This window comes from Lichenostomus cassidix, chromosome 20, assembly GCF_008360975.1.
Source record: "Lichenostomus cassidix isolate B80296 chromosome 20, HeHo_3.0, whole genome shotgun sequence".
Taxonomy (NCBI): Eukaryota; Metazoa; Chordata; class Aves; order Passeriformes; family Meliphagidae; genus Lichenostomus; species Lichenostomus cassidix.
The window spans coordinates 3869335-3895273 of record NC_139500.1 but is presented as its reverse complement, the minus strand read 5'-3'; the positions used below and the strand labels follow the sequence as shown (position 1 = coordinate 3895273).

General features: G+C 39.1%; 1 long non-coding RNA gene across 1 annotated transcript in view; it reads left to right on the top strand.

The window, feature by feature from the left end:
- Positions 1-25939, top strand: part of LOC146428576 (uncharacterized) — a 129940-nt gene that overhangs the window by 25311 nt on the left and 78690 nt on the right. The gene's annotated exons all lie outside the window — the stretch shown is intronic.

Sequence of the window (25939 nt, the reverse complement as noted above, 5' to 3'; positions counted from 1 at the left end):
GTAAATTCAATATGCTTTCTATTGGTAGAGCTTTTCCAAGGTGTGCACACAGTTCTCAGCAGGCTGGATCAGATGCCAGTTCCTTTCTCAAAGGGGACTCTACCAGGTACTGATCAGGGATGGATGGAAGGAATTTTAACTTAGGATTGTTGAGATATCCAGGAGCACCTGTTGGTTATTACTTGTATTGTTCCATCATGCAGAAAAGTCTTCACTGTGACTGCAAATTATTCGAAGTCCTTCTGGTCTCCCTGTAGCTTCTGTCCAATTTGGATTAGCTCCTGCTATTTTTTTTGTAGCAGAACCTAAGCAGAAGCCACTTTGGTGACAGTGAGATGAGTTACACAAAGAATATGGATGGGTATTTGGGTCATCTAATGCCCCTGGTGTCAAGTACAATTATTTGTGACGTTTGAAGGTTTTTACAGGTATGTTTTGCACTTCATTTTATCTCCAAGTTGTCAAGACTGACTGGCCAATAGATGGTCAAGAAATAGTTAATCTTGTAACTCAAGTGTTAAGGTCAAGGCTATCATTGACAACACCACTTCTGGAAGTTTATCTATGCATCCTGTGTCTTCATAGGTGTTTTTCCAGATGATGATCTTTGCAAAACATGTAGATGTTTTAATTCTTGATGACCTTTCTGGTGGTCACTTATTTTCTCTCCCTTTTTATCTTCTCTTTCCAATAATATTATAATTTTTTGCTTGTGCTTTGTGTAGAAAGTCAGTTTCTCTGCCCATGCTAGGGGAGTTAGAACTAGATTATCTTTAAGGTCCCTTCCAACCCAACCCATTTTGTGATTAAGTTACTGGGTAAAATAATTGGATTTTTGATCTAAACCCAATATGAAAAAAAAGATCAAATGAAATATGGGTTTCCTAAATGATGACTTTTAAAGTATAAATAATATAAAAGTCATGAAGAAATATGTTTTGCAAATGGTGGATTCATAATATGATTTAAATACATGGAATATAAATAATTTCATGTTCTGCATTTTGAGGAGGGAGAAGATTCTTTTGGTCAAAATAACTCTTGATAGAAAACTGAAAGGCTGCTGCAGGTTTTGGTTAAAAATGAATTGAAGTTTCACCTAAACTTGGTTTTGCGTTTTGTGATAATAATATGTAGTCAGGTTTTCCAATAAGGTTATCTTTTGAAATGTGTTGCCTAAGCAATACGTAGAGTAGAAATTATTCAGTCATCACCCTGTCAAGGACTGCATGATTCCCACTGGCATTTGGGAAGATGACGTGCAAACCAAGGCTCTGATTCTGTGAAGACATTACATTCTCTAGTCTGTGCACAAGAACAGGCAGCAACTTCCATGGCACTGCAGTGGGTAGAAACTGTCTTTTTTGGCTTCTTTCCTGCAAGATGCTGTAGGACATCTCCTGTCCTGCAGGAGCATCCTGCAAGATGCTCCTGTTGGTTCTAACAGACATATTCTTATTGATGAAGAGATAAGGCTGTGCAGTTTGGGAGTCTGAGTGCTGCAATTTAAAGGAAGAGGTTTGCTTTCCAAACCTGCCAAGTATTTGTTGGTTGGAAACTTTGCCTCAGCTCCTCTCTCTTTAGAAGTACTCTTAACCTCTCCTGCACAAAACTACAGAGAGCATTACCTGCCATGAGTACAGGTCTGTCACTGTTTTTCTGCAGAAATAATCTAAGGACATTTGGAATATTAATAATTTGCATCACAGGGAATGCAGCAGTATTGCACTATAAGGGTGTGCATTTACCTTTCATAGCTGAGTTACATCAGATTGTGTAACACCGGGGGATTTCTTGTCCATGAGTAAGATTGAGTTGGATCTAACTTTGTAGAGCTCTGTTAGCAAAACTCTTTTAAATCCTCTTTATTTTTGATATTTTGTGTCCCTTGGTTTCCTTATTCCACCAGTCTAGCAAGTTTTGTCCTATTTGTGTGTCCATTCATCTAATTTCATTTGGCTGGGTTTTGGTGGGTTCTTTCTGAGGAGGCAAAGGGTGAGGGCAGAGATGAAGGAATAGTTTGGAGAAGGCTGAGGTTTTTGTCCCATTGTAATTCTCGCCTCCTTTCCCAAAAACAATAAAACTCCTCTTTCTGTCTGCTCTGTGCAATGCAGTTCTGAGTTTATTTGAAGAGTTTTTGCAGTAGGAACTAAAGGAGGGCACTGGGCTCCCTTCATCAGTAAAGCATGACTTTATCTGAGTCACTGGAGTTGCACTCTGCCGAAGTGGCTCATGGCTGGAGGCTGTTTTTGCTCCATCACAGAGAGATTCTGAGTCACAGCGTTTGACAGTGCTGGCTGGGGATCTTGTCTTCAACAAACAGTGGATGCTCAGACATGGCTTGTGCATGGCTGTGCTGCTCCCATCTGTTACCATGGCTTTGTTCCTGCTCAAGGTGAAATGCCAGCTCTAATAGGGCAGAAGTGCCAAGGAGAGATTAGGTTGGATAGGAGGACTCATTTCTGCTCTAAGTTCCCTGTCTTGTGCAAGAATTCCTTCCTCCACAGCCGTGTCATGCAGCAGCTGGGCTTTTTTCCATTTGCTGTTGCTTGTTTCCCTCCTAGTTCCCTTCTCCTCCTGCTCTCCCAAACACTCCAAAGCCAAGGCTGGCCCCAGGCTTCATTCTGCCTCCATCAGCACCTCCAGCTGAACAGCAGACTGTGTCTAATTTGGCTTCAGTGAATCATTTCTTGTGTTTTAAGAACCAGCCAAGAATGCTGTGGTTGATTATGATATCCCATCCTGTTAGTTCTTTGTATATTATTTCTCTTACTGCATGATCATTGTCCTATTTCTTAAATAAACATTGCCCTACCACGCATTTTGTGACTCAAAGAGTAACTTTGTAAGTTGTTGTTTGCATCTCTGTAAGTGAAGAGCTTTCTTTTTGTATTTATAATTAAATTGATGTCATTGTTCTAAGGTCCTCAAGCCATTCTAATTGATCCTGGAGCTCTTAAGGTTAGAAGTTCCCTTCTTTCAAAGATAACCATTTTAATAATTTATCTGTTACTCTTTTAATATACATTTCTTTTTGAACTTATTTTTCAGGGGAAAGGCAACTAACAATGAGAAATAATATATTTGCAGTCTTAGGTTCCTTTATCTGCTGGTTGTTTGGTTTATTTTTTTTTCCTGAAGTACTTTCTATTCTCTCCATCCTTTTTTTGGCAAAGCCTGAAGATTTTGTCATTTTGGGACCACTTTAACTAAAGCTTGTCAGCATGATATTTTAGATATCCATGTACCTGAAGTTTTGAGGTGGATTTTCTCTGTATCTGGATATATTCTGAAGCTGTGGGAAGATCCACTGCCATTGTCACAGCCCTGGTGCAGCTTTCTGTAGTGTTTTAACTATGAACAGCAGTCTGGAAAATCAGTGAGGTTGGAGTCATTTTATTAAAGGATAGAAGAAAAGGTTGACTAGAGAAATTGCTATAAACAAAGTGAATTGTTCATTGCAGAAGGAAAATGAACTTGCTCTATGGAAGATTAACTGTCTATTAACTGTAGACCAGGAAGGGAGAGCAGACAGTTGCTCAGGATATATTAATTTGCAGTAGCTCAGTATCTCTGCCTCCCACTCAGTTAATGTCACTGAGTCTCTTTATTTTATTCTTCTCCAGAGATTTTTTAATTACCTTTTCTTTATTCTCTCTGTTCAAAATTAATGATGGAGTAATTATTAGTTGTAAATCAGAATGCCTGAAGATGAAGAGACCAGTGTAGAACTCAGGACTGAAGCAAACCGAAAGCTTCATTGCTTTCCCACAATCCTGGAGACTTCCAGTTAAGTGAATTCTTAGGCTCAAGAACATGTTTTTGCATAGATTTTATTTCTACATCATGGGATTAGCTAAGCAAACTATAACAAACTGAGTGTTTTAGCTGAGATTCTGTCATGGACCTTTCTGGATGTGAAAGAAGCAGCTCCCCAGGCATCACTGCTTGGGGAGATTTGAAGTGTTGGTCCTGAGTTTGGTGGACAATTTTTTGGTTTATGACTTTTCTCAGGAGCACTGAGAAAGTGGGACTCAGCTGAAATAAATGGGTCTTGCTGGTTTTGTCAGACAGAGGCAAGGGCAGATCTCAGGTCTGTGCCTCTTCTGCCTTTGCTGTTTTTGCATGATATTATCTGTGTTCAATGTACAGCAACCTGAGCCAATATTTGATGTGTTGTGAAGGCAGAGAAAGACCAAAAGAACTCTTGAACTCCAAAAATCAGAACTTTTAAGTGTCACTTACCATGTGGGAATAAGTAATGAGCAGAGATCTGGAGAAGCTGCACGGCACAGATTTGCTCTGTGGTCTGAGCAGTGCACAAGTACCTGTCAGGTTGTGCTGTCAGGTGTCAGGCAGCAATTTGTGTGTGCTGTGCACACCCTCACTCATCAATAACTGATGTGTTTGCTGGGAGGAATCAGGAATGATCAACAAAACATGGAACAGCAACTGCTGCATGGCTTTAATAAATCTCCTCACAGTAGGGTACCAAGTGCTCAGAGAAGTCTTGGTGTCCTTCCAGCAAAAGAACAAATCACAAGAATGTCATTTGCTGGTGATTTTCATGCGAACTTTGACATTGCAGTGGGTTTTATATGAATTCCTGTGAGTTTGTCATAGTAATTAATGATAATTTAATGAATTGCTGGAATTGTTAATTATGATAAGGAAGGAGTGGCTCACAAAACACCTTCTGAGCACTGCCTGCACTGCAGAGTGCAATAAGTAACAGGTTTTAAACATGAGCAATTCACATCAGCTTACTTTTACATTATTTATTAAATAATACCAAAACAAGATATTTCAATTAATAGCTCCTGTGCATCTCAAATGCTTTCTGTGGAGGTTTTTGTTGTTTGGGCAGCTGAAATACCTGGCAAAGAGAAAGGGAAGAATCAGCTGACAAACCAACAGATGTAGCAGCAAGAATTTATTTTAAAGTGGCACATCCTGCATTTAAAAGAGTTCAAAATTCAGGTTGCATGCAGAAGAAAATCCAATGTATTGCCATTCATGGAGAAATTATAAATTCCAAACAAGTTGAGATATTATGCTCCAGCTATCTAAATTTAGAGTTTCTATACCAGCAGGAATACTGGAATAGCATTTTATTTCCTATAGTGATGAAATTGGCAAATTCACCACTTAAATTAGTTTCTGGGAGGCTTTTTTTCCTCTATGGCAATTGTGAAAATTGTATTTTTATTTATTCTGTCAGGATTTAGTACTGGTGGTTAGCAATTATGTGACAATGTAGTAGCCTTAACAGAAATTTCAGTACATATATTTAAGATGGAAACATTAATATAGTGAAAAATGCCAGTGGAATGTTGTATCATAAATTATTAAGCAATAATAAATGAAAACCAGAATGAATAACTGAAAGCCTTCTAAGTCAAGGTGATGTTGCAATAAATATCTTCACTGAAATACTTCTCCCTGGGTTAGGAGGCTGTGAAAAATCCAGCTGCATTATAGCAGAGCATTTAGAGCATTGGATATCTGAAGCTGGAATTCTGATAATAGATTGGAATATTTGCTTCAAAATCTCTGGGACTTTCAAGCAAAGAGCCCAGAAAGTGCCACACTTGAGCCCCTCTGTGTGTCTGGTGGGATCTTTCCCAGCAGGGATTTCATAGCACATTCTGCCCTAAAACATTTGGAAATCTTTGAAGAAAATAAATCTATTATTATGTGTTTTATTATAGTTTGTAAAAATGTACCCCCCTAAGTATCTCCTCTAAACTGGTATGGCTGTTAAACTTTAGATTCCAAAGCACTCTCAGAATATTTAGAACAGCTGTAGAATATCAGCAAACCTGGAGTATTATTTCCTTCTAATGACATTTGTGCTTTATATGTGAATCAAAAAGTCAAATAACATATTTCATTTTCATCACAACATGATTTTTCTGTCTGACATTAATACAAGGTCAAATAAACATCGCATGGGAAGGAAATAAATCCGAATTTGAAGTCTGAAAGGGCAGTCATATTTCTTGAATGTTCTGAATGTCAGCTTTCTGATAGGAAACTAATACAAAGGCAGGGAGCAGGGACATTTGGAGTTGTCTTTTGTATTCACATCCAAGTTTAATTTCTTTGAATCCTTGGTGTTTCCCATGCAGCAGTATCTTCTGGCATTTCTAATGTTTCTCTTAAACTGCAGCAAATGAAAAGCTTTGAAAGGTCAGACGTTCTTTACCATATCAAATAAAACAAAGCTAAGTTAATAGATGTTATTTAATAAAACAGAAAATGATGTCTCACAGAGATGTGTTGTTAAAGATGAACTTCCCTAAGAGTTTTGATACCATAGAGTGTCTCACAGATTTTAAGCTCTTCTAAAAAAATATTATACTGGGTGTGCTAATAATAAATCAGATTTTTTTTTTTTTTTTAATCCTGTGTTCTATTGTGCCCTGTGATTATAATGGTAAGTTATCATTCAGGGACAGACAGATTAACACAATTGTCTTGTGACCTACATGTCCTGGAAAATGAAATCTAATGTCAAAAATAAGAACAGTAAATTATTATTTAATTCAGTAGCTGAGAATAGGCAATATTCTCTCTTTGTAATATTAGGGTTTTGTTTGATTTTATTTAGTCTGTATGGTAAGAATAAGTAAAGATTAACTTCAGTGTAAGGTAACCCCAAAAGATTTTGGTTTAGGATTTTCTTAAGGGTGTCCACAGTTATTTCTGATAAAAGCTGAGACTTGTCATTCTTCCTTGACAAAGTGGGTCGTAATCAGCAGATTTAGCTGGTGTTCTCTGTAGAGCTACCTTATAATGGCCTAAAGTTTCTATTCCTAGGGATGAACTGCAATGAGATTTTATTTTATTATTTTTCAACTTGTTTCCTTGTTCCTAATACACTTAGGGTATGTTTTTCCGAGTACTGAGGAACAACTTTTTTAAAAATAATCCTCCTAGACTGAACTAATGTGTTCATGAATTTAAGTACCTGCTCTGAACAAATAAACAGGAGAAAAGTTATCAAGAGGAGAAGTGATGAAAGCTGTTTAGAAGGCAGAGCCCTGTTGTGGTGTTGGTGTCTCCAGTCTCTCACTCCTCCCAGGTTAGGTGTTAACAAGGCACTGTTGTTGCCAAGCTTCAAACCTCACCCTTTCCCAGCACTCATTAATGGCCTGACCATTCTAACCTGGGAGTATCTCGATGACTGATTCCTAAATTTGCAGACAAATTGGTCCTTTTCAGGGAGCACTGCTGGGAATTCCACTGCAGTGATGAGGCTCATCCTGCCCTGCCAAGTGCAGGTTGGACTTTAGGGGAAGAAAGAAGGGGATTGCAGAATGTTTAGTTTTAGGTTTGGCATAAAGAAACTATTATATTTAAAAGATGTGTCCTGCCTCTGAAAGGCAAAAGATCACATGTGGAATCATCTATTTCTGATTTTAATTTTTCAAGTATTTTTAAATAAGCTAAAATTCCTAAAGGTAGAAATTGTCTTTGAGATTCCTTTTAGTAATTAAGCAATCAATTCTTTTAATTGTTTTCATTGTTCTGAAAGCAGAGAAACAACTATGAGTGGAAAGAAAATCTTCCCAAGCCCTAGTTATTTTTTTAAATAAAGACCTAGATAGGAGGAATTTAGTCTCATCCTCTTTCATTATTGCCTCTGAAATGAGGTGAGAATATATAATCCTCATAGTTCTACCAGTGGCTCAGTCAGGACACTGTGCAAGAACCAATTGTTATAGTAATTGAATTTCAGTAAAATTTATGCATCCTCTTCAATAATGTCAAGTTTATTGAAATCTAAAAATAAAGAAACAGAGTACTAGTCTGAATTATGACTTAAGAAAGAATTGTAATATATACAACTTGGAGCACCATTATTAATACAGAAAACATACTGTACTTCACAGGAAATTAGTTTTCTAACTATTTGTGCTATTGTGAAATGCTACTGCATGTAATCATTTGTAAGGAATAATTCCCAAAATTTATCTTCAATGCATTATCCAAAACATTAAATGAAGATCAGTGGAGATTTCCACAGCACCAAGGTGGCAATGAGCAAGGGAAACTGAAGATAGAACATTAAAACCTTTCCACCATAACAATGTGGTGAGGGGCTGGGTAGGTCATTGGGCTCAAATACAAGGAATGTGAACATCCAGAAGTACAGTGGGGTTTACATGTAGATGATGATGATTATTATTATTTTATTATCATTACCTGTTGTGTGTGGATTCGCAGTGCTGGAAGATTGAATCCTGATTTGCACATCATTGTTCTGTTGAGGCAGAGAGCCTTTCAGTGGCAGCTTCAGATCATAAGAGACAAAAACTGTTTTGGAGGGGATGATTGTTAAACTTCAGTCAGTCTGGAGTTGAAGGCCAAACCCAAAATGACTCATTTGTGAAGCACTCAGATACAAGTTGCCCACAAAACCCTCATAGCTCTGTGTGCACATCGTGCCTGCAGGACAGAGCACATCCTCATTAATACAGCAGTGTCACCTAGGATTGGATTGATGGAAATGATTTACAGAGGATGAGGAAATCTTGTTCTGTTTTACCAATAAACAGTGTTACATTATCACATTTCAATAGCTAATTCTATCGCCGGGCCTTTTCTCTTGAAAATTAACATGATTTTCAGAGGGAAAATAATTATATGTCATTCATAATCCATTAACAAGATAAAAATAAAATCGGGTGCTTATTTTCAGAGGGAGAAGTCTGGAGTATCTACACTTCCCTCATGTGGCATATTGGTGTAAAGGCTTCCAAGAACCACATTAATCCAATAAAATCTGGTACCTCATATATTGGAATAGAAATATTGAGGAGTATCAGAATTAGACTTTGAGAAAATGAGCTTTATTTGAAGACTTTTGCCAGTGTTAATTCTGGTGAATAATGAAGGAGTTTAGATACAGAGTTGCATTTTACAATACAAGCAAGTACTAAAAAACACAAGCAAAACCGCTGAAGTTTGCCCCTCATACAGAGATTTTTATCAGCCAATTTCATACAAAATTGTCACTCTCATTTTACAGACCAGAAGCTGAAGCTTTGGAAAGGTAAATATTGCTGGTATTTAGGCAGGGACAATTTAACCCTGTTTTGAGACATTTTTAACCCTGTTTTGAGACATTTTTTGTTCCCCAACCAGGCAACTTTGCTGTCACTGCAGCAAAACCTGATCATTCTAAAGAGACTGCACAAGATGCTGAGAAATTTTTGTAAGCGACAATTTAGTTCCTTTTTTTTCATTTTTTTCATTTTTGTTTTCCAGCTCCCAAACACTTCAAGATACAAGAGCTTTTTTACTTTTTTTTTTTTAACTCTAAACTGGACAGGCAAACTTAATGATTCTTCAAATGCATTTGTTGCTTTTAAGTAGCACTTGCCAGAGAGCCATTAGAGCCATGATTAATTCCTTCTGTCACAGCAAAAAAAAAAAAAAAAGAAAATCAGCCATGAAAAAGCTGCAAGGCTTTTAAGTATGAATAATTTGCTGATGGTTTAGGAAGGGATTACAGTGCTGAATACACATCTCTATAAATATTAAAACAGATTTTTTTAAGAAAACTATACTTCAGGACATGCTTACAACAGCTAAAATAGCTATAGAATTGTGTTTTATTCCCCTCCTCTGTCAACTTTCAAGAATTTGATGTTTCTGAAGAGCCATCATGCCAAGATATTTAAATCAATCTAACCTACTTTAACTTTAGTCTTCAGAAATCAGCCAGACTTCGTTTGGTTTGTGACTCCATGGCGAAAGGTTTACATAACTCTGGGTTGCTGTTCAATGTCTCATTTCAGCTGAAGCACTGAACTTTTGGAGATGTGAGTTCTGCCCTCCCGTGGGTTGTAGAGAAGTAGAGGCTCCCAGTCTGAGTGAACCATCAGATATTTTGGGTTTCCTCTCTGAAGGCCTGACCCACTGGAGCTGGTGCAAGCATTACCATGGACAGCAGCAGACTTTGATCCTTCCGGGCTTACAGTATGTAGTATTTACAGTCAGGCTGTAAATATAGCAGTATGGAAGCAGTGATGGGATTTTGCCAGAATTTTCTTGCACCGAGATGGAATCTGTGATAGCAGGGATGCAAGAATTACCAAGTAGGAGAGGAACAGTCAGGATTGCTGCTTAGATGATAGTGAGTGTCACAAAGCAGAACAAATGTCTGGGTATAGAACGTGGGCAGGTGTTAACTTCCACCACAAAATATCAATTCACAGCCTGTGTTCCAGGGATGTTTTTCTCTAATATTGAAATGCTTTGCTTTCATAGCTTAAGGTGCTGAAATTTTACTTCCCTGTCCTTCAAAACTGTGAGTTATGCCTGAAAAATAATGCAAGACCTAATGTGTGAATAGTTCTTGTTTTGGAGTTTGGCTGAGGCTGTGAATAGTTGTGAGGGATGAAACAGAGGCAGAGCTGTCTCTATTGCTGGATGGGGCTGTAATTGTGATTTCTGCACACTGAAATAGGTTGTTGTCTCTTGCAGCCACTTTTGAGGTCTGGTAGGCACATAAACAAATTTTAACTACAGCTATGTGGCTTTGTGATAGCTGCTGTTTCTCAACAATGTGACAAACGCTTTTTAAATCATTTACCCGTTTTCCTCACCTGTCTCCCTTGGAAATCAGTTTTCTTTTCAGGCAAAGTTAGTGGTAAAAATAGGGTATTTTATCCTAGTGCCTACAACTTTACAGCACCATATGGATCATTAAGGCCTACAAACGTTTAAAGCAGGGCTCATGAGGAGAGTTGAGTCAACATCCACACTCACTGAATAGACATTACTCCTGGAATATTGTCATTCTGGGGATTGGCTTGTGAAGAGCACAACTCTACAATGAAAGAACTAATAAAGGGCCAGCAATCAACTGCAAGCCAACACAGATGTGCTCACTTGATAAGAGCAGGTCTATTTAAGAGACAAATTCTAATAGTTCATTATGGAGAAGGAAAAAACCACATTAACATGACAGTATCTGATGCAGTCTTCCATTTCACTGCAACTCCCAAACTGAACAAATCAACATGATTGCAAACTTCATCTTCTTGTGCCTTATAGGCTGTGGCACTCTGGGATCTATCCTGCTGTAAGCAGGATTTGCTGCGAAATTTGTGTTTCTATTGCGGCTGCTGGCAAGAAGCTGCTATGCAGATTCCCACATTCCCATGTCCAGCATCCCTTCCAGCTCTTGGCCATTTTCACATTTGTTACAGGCTCCCCAGTATCTCTCATGATGCTGTTTCTTGGGCTTTTCCCAGTGCAGGCTACACAACTGAGGTCTAACCAGTGTGGAGTGATTTTGTGTTATTTCTTCTCTCTCAATCCCTCAGGGTCTCCAACTTTGCTGAGTCTTGTGTCCCAGCTCCACACAAACCAAGTGTCAGTGTGATCCAGGCAAAACCCTTCCTTTATCTACACCTAGAACCATCTTGAACTGTTTAATCAGTTCATCTCCAGGTATTAGGCTTTGTGATTTTGTGTGTACTTAGTGATTGGAAGCACATGAGCTCAGCATACAATATAGTAAATAAATGCTAAATACAATTTAGTAGGGCTTGGATATTGGATTTGTGAATTATGTTGTTTATGTGACATTCAAAAGAACTGGATCTTGGCTAGTTAGGGCAGAGCATACAGAATAATCTGTTAATTTGGACTATTTAATAGAAACAATTCAGTCTCTGAGAGAAAGAGAAAATGTAATTACCGTTGTGTTGCTAAAACCAGACATTGAGGTAAAATCATGGCAAACAGGTCAACATTTTCATTTTTTAAAAATATTAAAAAATGCAATATTTAGCTGTTAGCCCTACAAATTTCAGCTGCGTTTTAACTCCCATGTCAGTCTAATCTGCAGTGCACTGAATTCAATAGAATTGTTCTATGAATTTTGATGGCACCTCAATCGAGTTCTCCAGTGCATTGTACAGTCAGCAGGCAATAATTTGGAGGTACATTTTTCACAGGTTGCTGAAAGCTGTGAGTGCTTAGTGACTGCACCTCTCCCCCTCCCAGAGAATATTCCTGGGTAACTCCTTCGAGCCAACAGAAAAAACTTTGGCAGAAGATTTGAGGCTTTCAGCTAAAATTATAGGAGTGAAAGACTTTGAATAAATTACCCACATATATAATTCATGCTCAAAATACAGTTTGTTCATTCCATCTCCACCCTCTGTATACAATCTCAGTACATAATATACAGAGCCTTCTAAAAGTGGAAAATTGACTTGATAAACAGGTGTACCACAGATGAAATCTGTTATGTGTCTTCAGTTCTGTCTGTCAAACATCTTAATCATGATTCATGGCACTTGATAACCTATAGTTAGGTATTACCATAATCAGGTACGATTTTATCATAGATCTATGTACAAATTATGTTAAATAATTGTTTTGAAATCACATCTAATCATGAGAAACAGCATTCTGGAAAATACTTCTAACACAGCTCAGGTTATACTCCTTGCAGCTGCCTAATCAATAACAAGGTTTTCCAGCACCTAAAGAAATCCTTTTACCTTAAAATGTGAAAGCCACACAGGCCTGGTGGACTTGGAGCTAATCCATAAAAAATACCCTTAATTCTTCTGTAAACAGGACAGATTATTTTATTTTATCTTTTCAACCATAGCATTTTTCTTGATAAAAAATTCACCAAGATAAGGGAGAGCAGAGGGGCTCCCCAGGACAGATCAGGCTTCTGGGCTCAGGCCTCAGTGACTCTGTGATATATATCATTCCTTAAAGCAACTAAATTTTTTTTAATTTAAAAAAAAATCCTATTTTATCCCTAAATTATTAGAGATAATTTCTGAATTCCAGATCTGTTTGAGGTAATGCTACATTTTTGGAATGTATTTTGTTATCAGTTTTCTTCTTTTCTCCCTCTACATACTCATTTCCTGATTACAAAACTGTGATTTGGGAACATCCCATATTTTTTTTAAAATTAATCCCAGTTATGATTCACATTTTTGCCTTCTACCCACACCTTCTCATGGTCACTTTGTCTCCTCCAACAGGGTTGGTTGTGTCCACATAGAAGTTTTCTGATAAGGACAGGGGCTTTCTTTACTATTTTTTCCATCAATTTTTTAATTGGAGAGTGCTTTTTCACAAGCCAAGTAGATTTTTTTTTTTTAATGGGACTTTTCTACAGTAATTACCATTGTGAGGGGCTTTCATTGTGCAATTAAGACAAACGTTCTGCCACATTTGTTAATTACTGGAACACGGAAAACACCAAACAAAACAAAACACTCCGTCTTGAAAATAATTGAAGAATCACTTAAGCCAGAGCACCCTGCTTTGGAAAATGTGAGGAACAAACAAGCAGGCTGAACATCTGCCATCTGTGTGACAATCTCCTATCAAAGAACGTGTCAGAGAGAAGGTACTGTAGGTGCTGCCTACCTCCACATACAGCCTGCTTCTGAAAAGTGTTACTTCTCAGTGAAAATTAATGAGGTTTCTAATCACAACTGCATCATTAAGAGATGTGGTTTCTGTCATGAGGTGGCTCAGAGAGAGGCATCAGCTACGTGGACTTTTCTTTCACATACTTCTTGTTTTTCCCAAAGCTGGTGTCCTAATTCTGAGTTCACCCTCCATCTTCCAGCCTCGAACAAGACTATTTAGCACCTTCGTTTTTCCCAGCAAAAGCCAAAATATGAGGAGGTGAGCTGCCTCCCCCCACTCCAGCAGTGATTGTGAAGCCATGAAAAGCTTATGAATGCCAAATTTCAAGTTCCTGAAGCTGACAGTCATTTCTCGCTGCCAGATATTCCAGTTTTCACACCCGAGTGATTATCAAGTTTGCAGGAACCATCAAATCAGCTTTCCTCACAGCATTGCTGGGAAGGTTTTCAGTCCTTTTGCCATCTTTTGTCCATGCAGCTCATCACAATGTCTGCACATCACTCACTCTTGGATGTATTCACCATCACAAACCCCTGGTGAGCAGGGGAGCAGCACTGAATGCAGTGCAGAGGTAACTGAGGTATCAGAAATCTCCAGTGGTACAAAGCTAGAATTTAGGGCTCTGAAAGCTCTCACCCCAACCACTGGATCAACCTGCACATTCTGAGGCTCTGCTGCTGAGATTTTTAATCACAAAACCTGGTTTAGTTCATTGAAAGCCGGGTTTCTCTCTCAGGTTTCAGACAAAAGAGGTAGTGAAAAGGTATTTCTTTGTGAGCAGGAATCCTTTACAAGCTTTTCTCTCTACTGTTTTGCTTCTCTCCTTGCTCCTCATTAGCTGCATTAGGCATCCTAATCCCATTATGGAAATGAGTTGGTGAACTAGGAAACATCCTCCCCAAACACCATCTTCTCTGGAGAGTTAGAGAGGGAAAGACATCATCTTAAACCCATTTCCAGCCAATCAGAACAGGAATGTGACCAATCAGTGACCAAAGGCCAGATCATAATTAGGGAATTAGAGCTGAAACCACAGTGTTTGGAAAATCCGTTTTCAGGCTTTAGGAATAACTCTTCCCTGATGAGTCCCACTTTTCAAGGCTTGTTTGGCTGATAACAATGAGAAAATTCACTCTTGTGCTGCATAATGGAGTGCCAACGTATACAGCACATCCAAAAAAATTCATCTCAGCTCTGAAATCATCTGTCAAATGCCATAACATCTGTCTTACACAGCTGAACAAATTTGCCAATCTTTTAGTAGAATATGATAATGGTGATGAATGCATTGACAAGGTGACATGAGCTCCCACAGCAAGCAATATTTCAGAGAGGGGTTTTCTTTCTAAAACAAAGTAAGAGATCACAATCAACCCTCTGGAAAAACTGCTGCACAGAAATTGAGGGAGATTCTGGATGACCCTCAGTCACACATCCTTCACCACGGGATGGTTAATGCTGTGGCTAACAGCCTGCCTGGGAAGCTCTGTGTTTCTGTGTCTGCTGTGGACCCACACTGCCCTAATGAAGATTTTATTGTAGACAAGATTACATTGTGGAACTTGAAATCAGGGATTTTATATTCCTACTGGGCTGAAATAAAGAATGTGCAGATAAAAGCCTTGCTTATTGGAAAGTGCTGATGTTTTGGTTTTCAAGCAAAATAAAACAGAGTGCTTCAGTCTTACCCAATTTCTTACTGAAAAAAAGAATTCCCATTGTGGTTTTCTCAATGCAACCTGCATGGCATTTCTGTTGTGCACCTATTTGGCTTTCCCAGGCACCAACCTGAATAAATAAGAAACAGTTGGAGCATTGTCCCATTGCAGAGCATGATTACCTTCAGTGACAGGTGAATTTGGAGACACTGCAGGAAAAGAGAAAGTGACTTGCAGCAAATACAAGAGGATTAAAACCTTGTCATGGCCTGAGATACTTTCTTCCATAGATTTATCTGGGGTCCCACTCAGAATTTGTGCTGCTAATTAAATAATTCTTTAACCATTGAAGTAGATTTGTTCTCTCTGAAAATGCCTCCTCCTCAGGGTATGGTGTAGACTTCAATATATAGAAATAAACCAGGATGGTATTTTGAAATATATCGATAGGATTGATTCTCCAGCTGCTTTACATTGGGATTACTGAGTGGATGAATTTGATTCCAGCCAAGAAGGTGTGGGATCTGTTTTTGGTAAGGATCTAAACCTCTCAAATTTAGTTACCATTTCATTAGCATAAAATCTTTACTAAAAAGGGTAAAAAAGATCAACAGTTTTATCACAAATGACACTACCTAGACATCTTATTGGAGTAGGTTGATTTATTAAGTTTTTCTGCCAATCCATAATTTTTGTATATGGGAACTACTCATTTGCACATCATTGAAACAAGCAACTGTTAGATAAGAGACAACTTGAGACCCACTTTCATTTGCATTTAGCAAGTCAAGCTGATGTTTTTCACATCATTTATTAAATGAGTTTCAGAAAGATACACACATTTTAATATCCCAGGAAAATACTCGTGATTCATCTTGTCTGTCTGTTCTCACAGGTTCCGTAGAAAAATCCTACATGTTGCATTTATAAAAATCTACCACTAAGGACTGGCAGGAGAGCTGTGTAAAATATTTGTATTGTGCTTTCTCTGTGGGCTAAATGATGTGAAACTATCTTTCCTTGAGGTTTTATCACAGGCTTGAAACTAATTGCAAAATACTAATCCAAAGGCTTGTTAAAGGAAATGCATTGTAAAGCAGAATTTTGTATTTTTTGGTTTAAATTAGTTGATGATGTAAAGATGGTTTCAGTTGCTGACCTGACAGAGCAGAAGACAGCAGTGGGCACTGGAGGCACTGCAAACCAATTTCCCCAGGAAAAACTCTCCATCTCTCTTCCCTTGCTGTAGGGAACAAGGCAGGACTTTGCTGCAGCTCTTCCCCTCTGCAGCAGCAGAGCCCCATTTGCAGCCCTGTCCAGAATTCTCCTCCCCCACAGACCACGGAGCTCATTCATTGTGGCCAATTTCGAGGCAGAAATTATTGTTTCCTTGCAGTGAGAAACAGCTGGAGAGCAGTGTGGAAGCACTGCTGGGAGAGGGAGCAGAACACCGGAGTGTGCAGTTGGTTTGCCAGCTCCTGGCAGCCCCTGGACACAAACCATGCAGTGAGAGCACAAAGCTCCAACCAGGTGCTGATATTCAGCAGCATTCACTGCTGTAAGGATTAAGGAGATGTTGCAGTCAAGTTCCATCGATCCACAGAAAGGGAATTCGGCTCCTGCAAATGAAAGATGTTTTTACTGCCCTTGTGCAGCAGCTGCCTCGCTCTCTGCTCACAGCCCCAGCCAGAGTCACACACAGTTCCATGGAATTATGGAGACACTTTAAAAGCTCTAAACTGACATGTTCGGAGAGTATTTTTTACACTCTACTTATAATAACACAGATATTTATAGAATAAGTAGCATAGAAAGGTTATTAATAGTAGTAGGAAAGAAGCAGTTTCCCCAGAATAGATGCAGAGTGTAGAAGTGTGTTAGCAAAACTAAGGATTTGGATAAATGTGGAATGTGAAGGAAAAAATCCTGACACTTTAGGCGCTAATGGTTTCTGTGGCACCTATTCAGCAGCAGAAGTGGTGTGCAAAGGAGTGAACTTGATAAAACTATTTTGGAAAATATGATCTCGAAATAACCTCCAAATGCAAAATAGGAATTTGCCAGAGAAAGTTCAGCACCTGGTGGTTTGGAAAGACACTTCCAATTTGTCATGAGGCTTCTAGAAAATAAAGCAAACTACTTGGTGACGTCTGTCTGTGCTTTGAAACAAAGAAATTGGTAATGAGGCATTTCATTCTTGCTTTGTGGTGACCCAGATCCTCAGAGAATTTTAAAAATATAAAAAACACTTAATGGTAAACCTTCTAAGCAATCCAATTGTACAAAATACTTCTTAAGTTTCATCTTTTTTAGCTTAAATGGTTAATTCATGTCAAAAGCCTTTCATGAGATGGATTTCATCTCTGAACACCATTTCATGCTTCATTATACTTCTTTGATGGGAGTTTTGGGGTACACATTACTCACTTTTTTCTTTTTTTTTTTTTTTTGGGTGGGGGAATAGAAATAATAAATCCAGAGGCTTTTTTTCCCTTCCTAACTCCAGAAACACACTTCCAGGGAGCTTCACACATCAAATATTTCAACACTGCACAACAGCTGGTTTGTGCTTTGGCTTGTGGATGTTGTTCTTGCCTGGTTTGTGGTAGCTGTTGGGAAACACTGAATTTTGGAGAAGGCTTCAGGCTGGTTCTAAAGGCCCTCATGTCCCAGCTGACCTTTAGGAGCAGCAGCACAGTTAGACAGGAAGGCAGGAAAATGTGTCTATCCTCTGGATGGATTCAGAATGGCTCAGTTATGTGCTCTCTTCTCAGCCAGCCACGGGAGGGTGAATTTCTAGAGAAGGGTTCCATTTTAGCTTCAGTGATGCTGCAAGGTGGGATGGTACAGCTGCTTCCTACACAGTGCCTATTGCCACCAGTCCCACCAAAACACACAGAACTCCTGCATAAATGGTTACTTTTGAGAGCTTGTAAATCAGCAAGTTTTGATCACCATCACTATGAGTGCAAAGGTAATTAATTTGTTAGTGATTTCTAAATTAAGTTGTCTCTGTTAAAAATGGGGTCAGGAAAGGGGGATAGCTTTTCCCTCTGGACAGAAATATCCTCAGCCTGCTCACCTTGAGGCAACTTTACATTCAGCCTTCCTGGAAAATTATTACCAATTTTTATCTATTTTTCTAGACCTTCCCAAGAACATCCTGACCTCCTAAAAGCCTTTTCACCTATGAAGCACTCTCTGAAGTTTACCTCTCCACAAGTCAGCATATATCTGCCAAAATTGTTTAAATCAGAGGCAGCCCAGTCTGTACATAGAATTACCCTGAGTTCTGTATTTGTGAACCAAGAAGATGAAATAAGTGCACTGAGGCAGTAAGAAATGTATCCTCAGTGTAGATCACTTTTTATAGTGAATATCTTTGAGTCACTTGTTAATTCCTCTGGTTAACTGGAAGTGACTTTTGTGAACTTTCTCCTGCTGCAAAGAGTACTTACTGAGTAGGAACTCAGTAGTGCCTGCAGTGTCCTGAAGATTTTATATTCAGGGTTTAAAAAACTCCTTGTGCATGAGGTGAGAAAGAATTTGTTTTCTCTGGGAGCAGCTGTACTGTTGGACGCCAGAGTTTATGAGCAACGTGGAGGTGGAAACCAGGGATGTCCCAGAGGAGAAAAGGTGTTTTGTTCTTTTGCCTCTTCTCATTAGAACCCAGAGGCACGAGAAAATAACCCTGAAGGAAACAGCTTCCCTTCCCAGCCACTGCGACTGGGGCTGCTGGAGCATGTAATTACATGGAGGGGAAAAAGAGCGTGCAGTGAAAGGTTGTCAAAAGCCTCAGGACTCCTAATTCTCTGTCTGTTGTTGGAAGTAAAGCCCTCAGTGGCAGAACATGTTTGGGTAATTGGAAAAGGGACTCCTACTGCTTTCATTAGCCTGACTGTACCTATGTAAAATAAATGGATATTGGCAGTATTTTCCTTATGCCCAGAAAGTTCTGATCTCCAGAGAAAGGGAAAACAGAGGCAATATGTTATAATTTGTACAACATGCTTAAAACTATGGATTTAATAATGGTGCAACTGAGAACGAAAGCAGTGTGTATTATTCAGAGGATAAAGCTGGGTAATGCTGCTTTGAAGTTCCAGAGAGGATAAGTGATGCCAGGGAAAGGGAAGAAAACCAGCAGTGAGGTAATGTCAGTACATCCTGGTCTCTTTATTGTGTTCACTTTTGCTCTAGAAGAGAAGCTGAAGAGAAAACTTTCTATCACTTTGATGGGCAAACAGGAAAGTTTTGTAAAACCAAGAACAGAGGGAGAATTTGTAAATTAATTCCTTTTTCACCAAGCTCCCTAACCTTCAAACCAATAGAGAAATTAAGAAACAATTATACTTTGTGCCTTTCAGAAATATAATGAGCAATATTCTAGACACTCAGATACCAAAGGTAAAACTGAGATGTTTCTTTCTGACATGAGTCTCCTTCACTGATGCAATGTGACACCACTGCTTGGTTTTGATGCATTCAGGGAGGGAAGAAAAGAGTCATAGTTTAGATATGTTTAGATAGTTTAGATATGCCAAACTTTTTCTTAAAAATAAAACTGTAAAATCATGGTAAACCTACGTACCATACTGGAATATAAATGGACACCAAACGTGTTTTACACACTCCTACCAAACACCTTTTTATAAATACTAGATCAATGTTTTCTCAGATACTCAATCACAGCCTTCCCAAGTCTCTAAAAGGGGTCATAAAATGTTACTGAGCAGAGTCAGCAGCAGCTCTGCTCCTACAGGGCAGAGGAGTGTGAACAGGCTGTAATTACTGGCTTCAAGTGTTCTCAGTAGTCAGGGACCTATTAGCTGTCATTAATTGGTGGCAACAGTTCAGGCAGTTGTACAAAGACAGATGAGCTGAAAGGGCATTGCAAGGGCCAAAAGCTGGAGAATCACAGCCTCAGCCAGAGCAATGGACCTACCTGGGTGAATTGCAAAAATACCCCAAATTCTCCCAAAGACACCACCATTGCTGGAGTCAAATCAGCCTTTTTTAAAGGAAAGATGTCAAGAAACTGCATGTTCCTTGCTTACTGAGTTCTCAGTTCGTGTTTCCCAGCTGGCCCCAGACCAGAGGGGCTCTTTACTGAGAAGTGCAGTCCCATGTCACAGGGGCACACTCCAACAGAACAGACTCACACAAGTACCTTGATCCCAGAATTGTCACCCCTTGAGCCCCTGGCTTCTGAGGACAAGACAGGCACTGAACTTTCAGTCTGAGGAGTGCAGGACCCTTCCAGCCTCTGCCTTGCAGTGCTCCAAGGTCCCTACCAAAGCTTGTTGCTATCCATTGCACATCGTTTACACCTTTTCTTCCTCACTGCCTTTACTACCCTTTTCCTAAACACAGAATGCTCTGTTCTTCCCTTTAACTGACTTAAACTGCTTGACAGTGTCAATCCTCAATGCAGAATTAAGATTCATTGTAAAATTACAGGCAATCCATGACACAGGAATATAAGCAATTGAAGATTCACCTGCCTATTTGTCTTGTTTACTTTACAGCTTCTGAAATGTTATTTATTGTTATTTTATAGTAGTTTTAAAAATATTTTATAATCCTTGGCAAGATTTTCTAAGACATGCTGTAGCCCATTCATGATGAACAGAAGCTCCCATTAATGTCAGTGAGAGCTCTGGATCGATAGCAAAATGCAGCCCCAGGGTCTCAGCTCTGCTGCAATAATCACAGTGTCTCATCCCCAGGGCTTGGAGGGCTGAAGGAGATGAACTGCTATAAGTAGGCAGTGTTAATATAGTCAAACCCTGTGTCACACTGGTCAACGTGTGACCTGGGGTCTCACAGTGACAGAAAAAAGTTCTGCCAGTACAAATGTTAGCCAAGATTGTAACAGTGAACTTTACAGGCATCATAGAGCTTGGAATTTCTAAACTGTGTAACTTCCCAAACTCTTTCACATTATCCCTTGGATCTGTTTTCATGTCAACCTGTGACTCAGAAAGTCTTCCTCATGCTCTCTTTCCTCGGGTCGGATATTTTTTGAAACGTTCTGACTTCCAAGAATTCTTTTTTTTTTCCCTTTTTTTTTTTTTGTAAGAAAGGATTTTCTTCTAAAACACTGCTTCTTGCTTTGGCTTTTATGTCTCAGAGTGAGCATGAACTCATGAGAGCTTTGCCATTTGCTGCAGCTGGGAGAAGAATTGAGGTACTTGAATGATCTCTTTGCAGGAAAGAGTCTATTAATCTAGATCTTACAGAGCTCTTTATATATTTATGAGGCTTTAAAATGGATTATTAATAAAGTCTATTCAGATCTTAATGTCATCATATTCTCCCTTTGTTTCACCAACAATGCCAGCTTTAAGAGATTTTCAGCAGAATTTCCCTTAAGTGTCTTGGTTCCTTGCATGCCTGGAATGTGATCACTGTGGAAGTGTAGGAAGTCTCTGTAATGCTCTTCTCTAACTGTTCCCCATAACTTCCATCTACTCTGATTCCACCTAAAGAGCTCAACCCTGCTGCCATTGTTGTTACTAAACCCATCACTCTTCTTCCTGCAAACACCATCTTTTCGATACATAAAAGTACCTGAGGGACTGGGTGGTTTCAAAGAGAACCATTATACCTTCCTAAACTGTGATCAGTGCTGATTTAGTCATCAAATTAATAGTATATCATAGTTTATTGAATTATCAATGTGCTGTTCCATATCTTTGAACAGTTTTAAAGCAGTTGACAGGGTACTGTGTTTATACACATGTATATTTTTAGGAGACCCAAATGAGTGCTAACAGCTGTATTTTTTCACTAAAAACCTCATTGTTCATAATTCTGAGTCAGCTTATGAAACATCCAGTACACCTGTGCACCTGAGAGCAACAGGAATGCTTCATTCCTGATACTCTCCCTAACACTTGTAACACATATTTCCCTGGGACATGGGGAAAGAAGGAAATACACCACAAGGAAAGGAATTTTCCACTCTCAAGTAGGGTGACAAAAAATGATGGAGTCCTTCGTCACTGGGAAAGAGTCAAGTCAAATCCTCACCCTCATTAACGCTGGGAGAGCAACAAGTGTTTAAATTGGCAAAATGAGCTGATTGTGAATATTGTCATGGTTTTTATCTACAGCACAGCCTGAGGGCAGCAAGACCACTTTGTCAGGCTTGTTCAGGCACTGGAGGCTCAGCCCCAAAAAACTGATGGTCCTTTACTGATTAACCCATAGGTCATTGCTCAGGTAAAGCTGCTGTAAAATGTCTCAGCCACTTGCTACAAGCAGAGGCCAGGATTTGTCTTAGCCTCATGTCCCATTGAGAACAGAGAAATGTATCACAAACACCTGTGAATTTCTGCAACTCTCATCTGATTTTTATCTGACCTTTTCCTGAAGCATTAGCACACAAATATATTTCTCTAGTCAAGCCTTGGTTCTAAATGGATAAAGGGACCAGAGAGAAAATAGGATGTTTCATTTTGGTGCTTGTTTGGGATTTTATATATATAAACCTCCAGTAAATAAACCTCTGAATGAAAAATTGATGCAGGTTTTCTTTTTTTACCTTTCTCCCCTTATCAGAAATGCACTGAGCCTTATCTCACTGAATATATTTCCTGATCTTGGCTATTCATTAAAAGTAATAGAACAGCTAAATGACTTTGGGACGCAGTAACTCCAACATATTTTGTTTAGTTTCTTCAATAAATCATATTGTCAGAGGTTCCTTTATTTTTCTATTGTGTCACCATAAAAGAATGAACTATATTTTGAAATTTTCCATCCCTGTTGCTTAAGCTCTGCTCTACTAAGTTTAATACCCTGACAATTCCAGCCATAATTTACTCCTTGGAATAGGTCATTAAGTACGCTTTGCTGCTTTAGACTTCTTCTTTGATCCATTGCCTTTTATAAAATATAGAAACAGTCTAAATAGTCTCCATAGAAAGAATTTTCTTTTAGGTGGTTGGTATTTAACTATGAATCATAAATACATAATTCACTCACCCATCCAGAAAAATTCCTTGCACCACCCAGACACGTTGCTTTCGTTTTCCAAAAGCCATATGGCACTTCATCATTTGCCACAGTGGACTGATTCAGAAATAATCAGGTTAATCATATTGCCATAGCTAAGTGAGCAGATATGCTGGGAAAGCAGGGAGTATCTTCTGTGGTACCTGGATAATACAACTGCTCCGTGGCAGCTCGCCAGGGACTGTCAGAGGCACTTAGAGGGAGCTGATGTGATTTGCTGTGTAAAACTATCAGGGCAGCTTGGCTGGGGATGCATCACAGAGCTGTAAGCTGCTCCCATGGGCAGATCAAAGGAGCTGATAACACCCCAGGGAATGGTCACAGCTCATCTCCAGGGAGGAAATTTCATCTTTTTCCTCCAGAGATCTGTACTCAATCGCCATGAAGGAAGAAGGTTTATGAATGAAATAATCGTGTTGCAGCTATGGGATCACTCCTGTCACTTCCTGAAACCTTCGCCTTCAGAGCATCCCATTGGGGTCTATTAAATTACCTGAAGTGTTTGCAGGACCCTGCGCAGAGAAAGCATCTATTTCTACAGGGTTAATGGATCAAATTGCATTATCCTTATTACATTGATAATATCTCTGTCTAGAGCAGGTCTGTTTCAAACAACAGCCCTTAAGCTATCTTCAGGGATAGAGTTTTTAAGTTCAGAGAGATTTTCCAGAAATCAGACAAGTGGTATCTATAAATACATATATGATAACAGCACGGGTAATTTCTGCCTCCTAATGTATAGACAAATTTTGTTATCCATCATCTAAATAATCTATGAATCTTCACCCAACACTTCTAGTTTATCCATTTTTCATGTTTATTTTTTTCATAGATATTAATCATTTAAACCTATTTATAAAGGTAATATATTTACATGTCTAGACATCTGAATATTCAAGCTCCATTTCTCATTCCATGCAGCAAAAATTGATTAGCCGTACCTAGAGAAAATTTGTCAGAGAGTAACTGCCAATATTAACATCTGCCAGCCAATCTTCTTTATAATCAGCAGTAAAAAGAAGTGATTTTGCCTCTTGGGAGAGCTTTCATAGTTTCCCATCTCAATTTACAGTTTGTAACTCTCAGGGGTGTGAGTATAAATAATATTTCAATTCTCCATAGCTTCATCTATCAAATGTTTAAAGCGATGACAGGACCCGAGTAACAAAACACTGCGACAATGACATCCCCAGGCTGCTCTATTAAGAGAAAAAAACAGAGTCAGCTTAACAGATCTGTGGTCTGAAATGAACTCTCACGGTAGAATTGACCCAAGGTGTGCAGGGTGATAACAAAGAAAAGATCAGTGCAAGTACAGAAAGAGTTCTCATGTCTCAGTGAAAACAATGTCAGATCTCAGCAGCGTCTGCAGCTCAGGGTCTGCGCACTTCAAACAACCAACAAACAAACAGAATGTTGCAGCTGAGATATCAAAACCACAGGGACACGCTGGATGCCAATTCCTATTAATTTTAATGGGCATCTAGCAGCCAGATTCCTTGGGATCGTTTGAAATTCAGCACAAAGCATTAATAAATGCTTATGTTCCCCCTGTCCTTACTCACGTCAGCAGTGACTCCTAATGGGGAAACTAAACTCAGATCTGGTCACAGGGAGGGAACTCAGGGAGCAGCCAGGGTGCAGCAGAGATCTGGGGAATTCTTGTCGTGCCATGGGCAACTCATGTGGTGGAATAATGGCATCATTCCTTTCCCTCTTCTGGGAATAGGAATTGAATAGAAGGTGATTCCTTTTTCTGGAGCATTCCCTGAGCCTGGCAAGACACTCACCTTTCCCGAGCCCACAGCAGCACAGGGAAGCTCCTGCAGGCAGGTCTCAGTGCCCAGGATGGCTGTTTTCATACCATCATTCCCCTTCTTTAAGCCTGAATATAATGAGAGCTGTACAATTCACCAGGGAATTCGATCTGTGAATTTAAAAGGTTATTTCAGAACTCATATTGATGTCTCAAATGGTACTTCACAAAACCAGTGGCGACCTATTCAAAGACTGCATCTGCAGTGCTTAAAGCAACTAGCCCTAAAGTCTTTTACAAAAGAGTATTAGAATTGTTTCTCTTTTTTGTATGAATTTTCTGCTGTACCATTCAATAGAAGAAAAAAATATCTTGAGGTAATTATTAGTCACGTACAGTATTTATTAAGAAAATGTGGGAGACAAATCTGTGTTCCTTAGTTATTTTGCATTGCCTGAAAAGAATTCTTCATCATACTTGAATTCAGATTATAGGAAGTAATCAGTGAATCACAAGAGAGAGCATTTTCCTTGGCTGTAAAGTGTATTTGCTACCACTGTAATGCACACCAAATCAGAAAGGTAGAAAACAAGTGAAATGACTGAGCCCTCTATAAAATAGAATTGCTTGTAGACCAGCCATCACCATCAGAAAGTAACTGAGCAAACATCTCCTCACAAATAGCTGTAAATTAACAGAGCCTCATTGACCACAGTGCAGCCAACCGGATTTACAGCAGCATCTGTCTCCCTGTACTTAGAGACTAAGCAATTATTTTATTCCTAAGCTCTTTTTTCTCAGAGACAAAAGGCAATCTTTCCACTTGCCCTCCCCATATTTTTTTAAAACAGGCTGCTGGTAGATTATTTGAAAAGCCAACCACTGACAGAGCTGTTCTCAACATCATTTATATTTTGAGTTGGAAGTGTGTGCACCAAGACTGAAATTATTTTACTCCTATAGGGGTAACACTCCATTTTAAGAGCCCATTAACTAATCCTAAACGGTGGTGGGAAATCAGTGCAAATACATCTGACATCTACATGAATACCAAGTGAATTCACCAAGATTA